The sequence below is a fragment of the Chrysochloris asiatica genome, unplaced genomic scaffold (assembly GCF_000296735.1).
Source record: "Chrysochloris asiatica unplaced genomic scaffold, ChrAsi1.0 scaffold00049, whole genome shotgun sequence".
In the NCBI taxonomy this organism is placed as follows: domain Eukaryota; kingdom Metazoa; phylum Chordata; class Mammalia; order Afrosoricida; family Chrysochloridae; genus Chrysochloris; species Chrysochloris asiatica.
Window position 1 is genome coordinate 17,260,162 of NW_006408567.1, and position 7,314 is coordinate 17,267,475.

The 7,314-nt window shown below is 39.8% G+C and overlaps 1 pseudogene; it reads right to left on the reverse strand.

Moving 5' to 3' along the window:
* LOC102840699 overlaps positions 1-7,314 on the reverse strand; it is a 12,562-nt pseudogene that overhangs the window by 4,944 nt on the left and 304 nt on the right.

A 7,314-nucleotide genomic window follows, 5' to 3' on the forward strand; every position in this document is an offset into this window, starting at 1 on the left:
TGAGCAAATAATATGAGAAGCTGGGTTCTATGAAGAAAAACGTGGCATCAGGATTGGAGGAAGACTCATCAACAACCTGCGATATGCAGATGATATAACCCTGCTTGCTGAAAGCGAAGAGGACTTTTTCTGATGAAGATCAAAGAGCACAGCCTTCGGTATGGACTACATCTCAACGTAAAGAAAACAAAAATTCTCACCACTGGACCAATAAACAGCATTTGTATCAATGGATAAAAGATTGAAATTGTCAAGGACTCCATTCTTCTTGGATCAACTGTCAACACTCATGGAAGCAGCAGTCAAGAAATCAAACGAACGACGTATTGTGTTAGGCAAATCTGCTGCACAAGACCTTTTTAAAGTGTTATAGAGCAAAGATGTCAGCTTGAAGACTAAGGTGCTCCTGATCCAAGCCATGGTATTTTCTATAACCTCATATGCACGCGAAAGCTGGACAGTGAATAAGGAAGATCATAGAAGAATCGATGCATTTGAGTTATGGTGTTGGAGGAGAATATTGAAAGTGCCATGGGCTGCCAAAAGCACCAAATTGGTTTGTTTTGGAAGAAGTGCAGCCAGAGTGCTCCTTGGAGGCCAGGATGGCCAAACTTCGTCTGTCATACTTAGGACATGTTGTCAGGAGGAACCAGTTGCTTGATGTAGAAGGCTATCATGTTTGGTAGGGTGGAGAGTCAGAGAAAAAGGAAGATCCCCAGCGAGATGGATTGGCAAAGTGGTAGCATCAGTGGGCTCAAGCATGGTAACAATAGTGAGGTTGGCCCAGGATCAGGCAGTGTTTTGTTCTGCTGTGCATAAGGTCGCTATGAGTCGGTAATGACTCGATGGCATCTAACAACAACAACACAGAAACACTCAAGAATATTTTAATTTAAATAACCAGAGAGCACATTCTGCAAGACTGTTTCCTGGCTGCTAGCACTCAGTCGTGCTCTTTCCATGAGTTTTAGAGTTCTCAGTTGCTCTCTCTTTCCATGTCATCATCATCTCCGGTGATGCTGCTTCTCTGGTTAAGGTCCCGCATTCCACTCATGCTCTTTTCACTTGATGATCCTCGTGTCTTGTGTTTCTGGACTGTAAGCTTAACTACTCCCCATGTTTTTACAAAACTTCTACCTTTACAATTGTGGTAATTGTGGTTAGTCATGATAACATTTACTCGTTATTGAATCATAAGAATCTTATCCCTATCTCTTTTTACTAGACTAGTCTAGACAAGATGAAAACTATTTGTGGGGACTCTACCTTCCCCCACACACTCTGAAACTAAACTCCCTCTTAAGAACTTGTAAGCCAGTCACACTTTGTGCCTTTATTGCCCCCTCAGTTTAGGTAGCCAATGTCTTAAGTTCCCCGTCCCTGTCTACCCTGTATACAGAGGGGATAGATAGGATTGATACTTGATGTCAAGACTCCTTCATGCTCAGCTGGTATTTTGAGCTACCACATCCATAAGTATAAGTCAATTTCATCAAATTATAGTAATTTACACTTGTTTCCTTTATCAAAATATGTTTTTTTATCTTCCTCTAGTTTAGTTCCTGATGCCATCGAGGCTAGGTCAATGGGTACTATCTGCAAGTTTGGGCGTTCTTGTGCGAAACGTCTCCTCTCACTTCATATCAGCTGGATGCTTCACTCTCAGCTCTAGCCCTCTGTGTCTATGTCCTGTTCATGGCTCTATAGCCTCTGTGGCTATACCTGTTCATGGGCTCAGGTATCCCTAGGTCTCACTACACTTTGGACCAAGCAGCCTTTCTTCTCTTTCTCATCTCCAGGTCAGCGGGAGTCTATGGACTGTGGTTGAACTCAGCCCATTTCTTGAGTGTTGTGCCATAGATGTTTTACTCCTTAGTTGCCTCACAAGTGAAAGTGTGTGCTTCTATCTTCCTGGCTATCATATTTCGCAGGGTTCAGAGAACATGAAATGAGATGTGTTTTTAAATGTTTTATAAACTTAAAAGTACAAAAAAGAATACCACATTGTAAATTAACTTTGTGCCAGCTCTTATGCTAGTTCTCACAACAACCCTAAAAAGTACATGCTGTTAACTCCTTTTTAGAAATGACGTGGTTATAACTATCATGTAGAATTATAGACTTACTGATATGGCATAATTGAGCAGGGGTTCTTCAAAAGTTATCTGCCCAGCATAATCACCAGTAGAATAAACCTAGTAATTTACAGATAATTTTGTCTTTACCTAGGTTTTAAGATAACACAAATTCTACTTGTTGACTTCAGCCAAGTTGAATATAAATGAGTGTATGCCTTGTTAAGGAGTCCTGGTGTTGCAGTGGTTCAAACACTTGGCTGCTGATCAAATGTTCGGCAGTTCAAACCCGCCAGCCCACTCCACAGGAGAAAGCTGTGTGGCTGTAAAGATTATAAATAGCCTTGGAAACACTATGGGCCAATTATACTTTGTCCCATAGGGTCGCTGTGAGTTGGAATTGACTGGGTGGCAGTAGGTTTGGGTAAGAGGAAACAAGATTTTACAAAGAAATTATTATGTTTTATAGGAATCGTTTTATTGTTAAGAATGAATTCTATGCAAGGCAGGTTGTGAATATGATGTAAAAGTTCAGAGCAAGGGAGAGGAAAGGTCATGTGACGTGTTCGTTTTGTGAAGGGCACAGCTAGAAGCAGGAGGACAGACTGTGTTTTTCTTTATATCACAGAGGGAATTACCTCTGTCTGGTACCCATTCCCTTAGTACCGTTGCCAGGATCTTGTAGACAAGTGAAATGATAGAACCTTGCATAGGCTTAGGATACATCCTTTTTATGAAGTAAAGGGAAGCACGACTAAAACTGTGGTAACACAACCCATTGTGTGTGCTGGGTTCTTTATGTACACAAAACTGAAAGCAAACCCACTGCCATCCAGTGGATTCAGACTTGCTGTTGTTATATGCCATCCAGTTGGTACTGACTCATAGTTACCCAATGCACAACAGAATGAAACAACTGTCTGGGATTGATTCCAACAGCCCTGTGAGTTGCATGAGACAGTATCCTGTATGTAGTGGGGAGAGTGTACAGTTTTTATACCTAGACGTAGATGGTCATGGCCAAGCTAAATCTGGCTTGTTTATAGATGTTCAAATATGTGACTTTTCCTTGTGAAAAAGCTCCGTGAGGCACACCAGATTCTTCCTCTATTTTTAGCATGTTAAGCTTAGCTTATTTAATAAGGGTATGATTGCCGCTAACTTGTTATGTATGGTATGTGGCTAGAGATTTGCAGGTTTGTTACCAAGTTGCAAGGTGTATGTAGGCAGGGGAGGAGTGGTATGGAAGACATGCAACATTTGTAGTTAGTAGTATTCAAAGGAAATATAAAGATTAATTTTTTTGATGAATATTGTACCAAGTGTTATCGAGATTGTTGTGCTGTTGAGTTGGTTCCAACCTATAGCGACCCTGAATAGGGTTTCCTAGGAGCGACTGGTGAGCTTGAACCAACAACTTTACAGTTCAAACCGACCTTGCAGTCCAGCGAATTAGCCCACAGCACCACATCAGTACTCCAGTGTTAGTGGAAAAGATGGTGAATAAAAGACTGTCACATTTTGTGCCCTCATGTCTTTGATATTTTAGGCCTGACATTCTTCACATTTGCTGTTAGTGATTGAATGTGTGAGAACTTTCTTGAGCAGTACCTATTCAAGACAAAGATGTACCGTGTTGGGTTTCACTGAGTATGCATGTCTTTCAGTGATTGTCTTTTTAAAGGAAATAACCCGAAAGCAATAAAATTGCAAATCATTCCAAATGAGATAGAGACATAAATTAAACATACTTTCCCACATCATCTAAGAATACACATATACAATGGCACATTTTTCATAGATGGCATTTGTAGAAGGCTATATTTAAATTTGTTATTGTTGTTAAGTGCTGTTGAGTCAATTCTGACCCATGGTGACCCTATATAGGGTTTCTGAGGAGCCGCTAGTGACCTTGTACCACCAACCTTGCAGTAGAATGTGTATTTTAAACAGATTAAAAATGTTTGGGTTTTTTTTCCTTCTTGTATTAGTTTCCTGTGGTTGCTGTAACAACTACGGGCTTAGTGGTTACCTGTCTCTAAGTAATGAAAGTTAGTATTTTCTTAAGGCTGGCTGACCAAGGTAAATTTCTGTAAGCATTTATTATTAAAAATGAGTCTAAGTTTAGAGAAATGACATATGAATCATTGGAACTTAGTAGCAATAATGGGCAGTTTAATGACTATTAAAAGGTGTAGATTGCTGGAGAGTTGTTGTTGTTGTTAAGTGCCATTGAGTCGGTTTCGACCCATAGCGACCCTGAACAGGGTTTCCAAGGCTGTAAATCTTTACGGGAGCAGATCGCCTCATCTTTCTCCCGCGGAGCAGCTGGTAGTTTCGAACTGCTGACCTTGCTGGTCGCAGCCTGATTCGTAACCACTACGCTACCAAAGCTGGAGAGTAGTATAAGTGTAATATGGCTTTTCTGAAGTTGTCTTGTTTATATCTAACTTGAAAATACACTGGTAATCAAAAAGTTCATGGAAAACGGAATTAAAAGATAATGGAACATCTTGTTATAGTTGACTTCATTTTTCTTATTAAGTTATAATTTGGTAAGTTAATTTAGATTTTCTTGTAGTGTAGGTCAGCAGGCAAATAAATTTTTTTTTTTTTATAGTCTTAAATGTATTTTACTTTTGTGTTGGATATTTTCAGTGCATGTAGAATTCTGGATTGATAGCTTTTGTTGTTCAGCAGTTGAAAGATGTTCCACTATCTTTTCCTCCATTGTTTCTGGTGAGATGTCAGCAGAAGTTATATTCTTGTTTCTTTGTATGTATTTTGTATGTCTTTCTCCTCTGGCTATATTCAGCATTATCTGTTTATTTGTTAATTTTAAGATTTTCTGTTTATCTTTGATTTAACATTTTTTGCCTGTGATTTGCCTGAGTGTGACTATAATTTGGGAGATTTTTTACACATGATTTCTTGAAATATTTTTATGCCTCATTCTTGTCTGTGATTCACATTACATGTGTGATAGAAAACATTTGATAGTGTCCTACTGGTCTCTGAAGGTTGCTTTATTTAAAAAATAAATAAAAATTTCCCCCTGATCTTTAATCTGCCTACAAGTTTACAATTTTCTGTCATCTCTAATATGCTGTTGAATCCATCCAGTAAAAATTGCATTTTAGTTATTATAGTTTTTGCTGTTCTTTTTTATAATTGCTTTTTTTCTGCTGTGTTACCCTATTTTATTTGCTCATACTTCCTTTAAGGTTTGTAACATATCTTCTACAACAAACAACAAGAAAAAAATGTCCTACTGTTATCAAGTCTATTTTGAACCTTCGTTGTTATTTTTAAGTACCATCGAGTTGATTCTGACTCATGACCCTGTATAGATAAGGTTTCCGAGGAGGTGTTAAGTTTGAACCACCAACTTTGTGTTTCAAGCAGACTTTGCAGTTGAGTGCTTATCCTACAGTGCTATACCAGAACTGGTAGCAACCATGTATAGGTTTCCAAGGCTGTGAATCTTTACAGGAGCAGATAACCTCATCTTTCTCCTGCACTGTGGGTTTGAAGCACTGATTGATGGTTGGCAGCCCAGTACTTACCCCATAGTGCCACCAGGGTGGTTGCTTTAAAGTCTTTGACTTCTAAATCTAATATCTGTTCAATTTAGTCTAGAATAGAATATTTTCTAGGGTGTGGCTTTTCCTCTTCTGAGGAGAGAGCGGATGGATCATGTATCAGGAGATGTTAATGAGATCTCACCATCATGACTGGACTGGAATTTCATAATTCCCCAGGTTTGCTAATTCTTTGTTATTTCTGTTAGTCTCTCAACTGCTTGTTGTTGTTAAGTGCTGTTGAGTTGGTTCTGACTCACTGCGACCTTATGTAGTATTTCCAAGGAGCAGCTGGTGGGTTTGAATTGCCATTCTTATGGTTCACAGTCCAGTGCTGATCCTACAGTGCCACGGCAGGAGTCCAGTCATTTTCTACTAAGTCTCAGGTAGTCTTAGCCAGGGTCTCATGGATACTGCACACAGACTTCTGGTGACCCTTTTCCTGGATAGCTCCCTTCTCTTTGGTACTCTGCTTCACTCCCCCAGTGGATCTTTATGTTCACATTCAGTAGGATTACTAAACTTTGCATAGACTCCAACTCCCTCCACCATGCTGAGAAATTGTCCCCAGAGAACCAGGACTATCATGACCCCTTCTCTCAGGGATCACAGTCTTAAGTTGTCATTTGCCATTTACCAGAAAATAGTTACAGCATATATTTTATAAGCTTTTATGGCTATTTACAATAGGAGAGTCAGTCAGTGCCAGTTAATTTATTTGGCCATAAGCACTGGACTGCAAGGTCATTTGAACCACAAGGTCAGCAGTTCAAACTCAACAGCTGCTCCTCGGAAACCCTATACAGGGTAGCTTTGAATCAGAACCAACTCCATGGTGCTTAACAACAACATTTAAAACCTAGGAGCTCAGTGGCGACATATGATAAGCACCGAACTGCAAACCACAAGTTCTGTGGTTCGAGCCCACCAACTGCTCTTCTGGAGAAAGATTAGGCTTTCTGCCCCATGAAGATTTAAAGCCCCAGAAACCCTGTACAGGGTTGCTATGAGTTGGAACTGACTTACCGGCATGTAACAACAATTGAGTACCTGTTACGTAGACAGCTCCTTTGTAGATACTAGGAAGAATGTAAAGATTAGTACAATCAAGTCCTTTTTAGTGGAGTCTAGAACCAGTTATGCGGGTAAGAAGGGTGAATGGTGAAGTGGAATATATAGTTTCAGAAGAGCTCAATATCCAGCTTCAAGATTTATAATACAGCTCTTATGACAGGAGAATGTTCAGAGAGTACAGAATCTAAGGGCAAAAAAATAGGTTCATTGGAGGGATGATTTATTTTATAATTTATAAAAGTACTTCATTTAGATGGCAGGCTTTTTTTTTTTTTTAATGTTTTATTGTGAATTATGTGATAGTTTACATGGGAGAACATTGGTTTTACATTCATTCTATCGTATATCGTCTCATTGCTATGGTTACAGTCCCCTCCATGCAATCCTTCCCCGTACCCCCCAGGTCTTCAGCACACAGTCGCTTTCCCTCTCTGGATCTAAAGTCTCCAGCTGCTCCATAGGTCCACGTCATCATCTCTGGCTCCATTTCAGGCATCACTACTTCTCTGGGTAGGGCCCCGCTCTCTGCTCTTCTCCCTTGATGGTCCTAGGGATCTCCGCTCCTAGACTGAAAAGTTAATCAC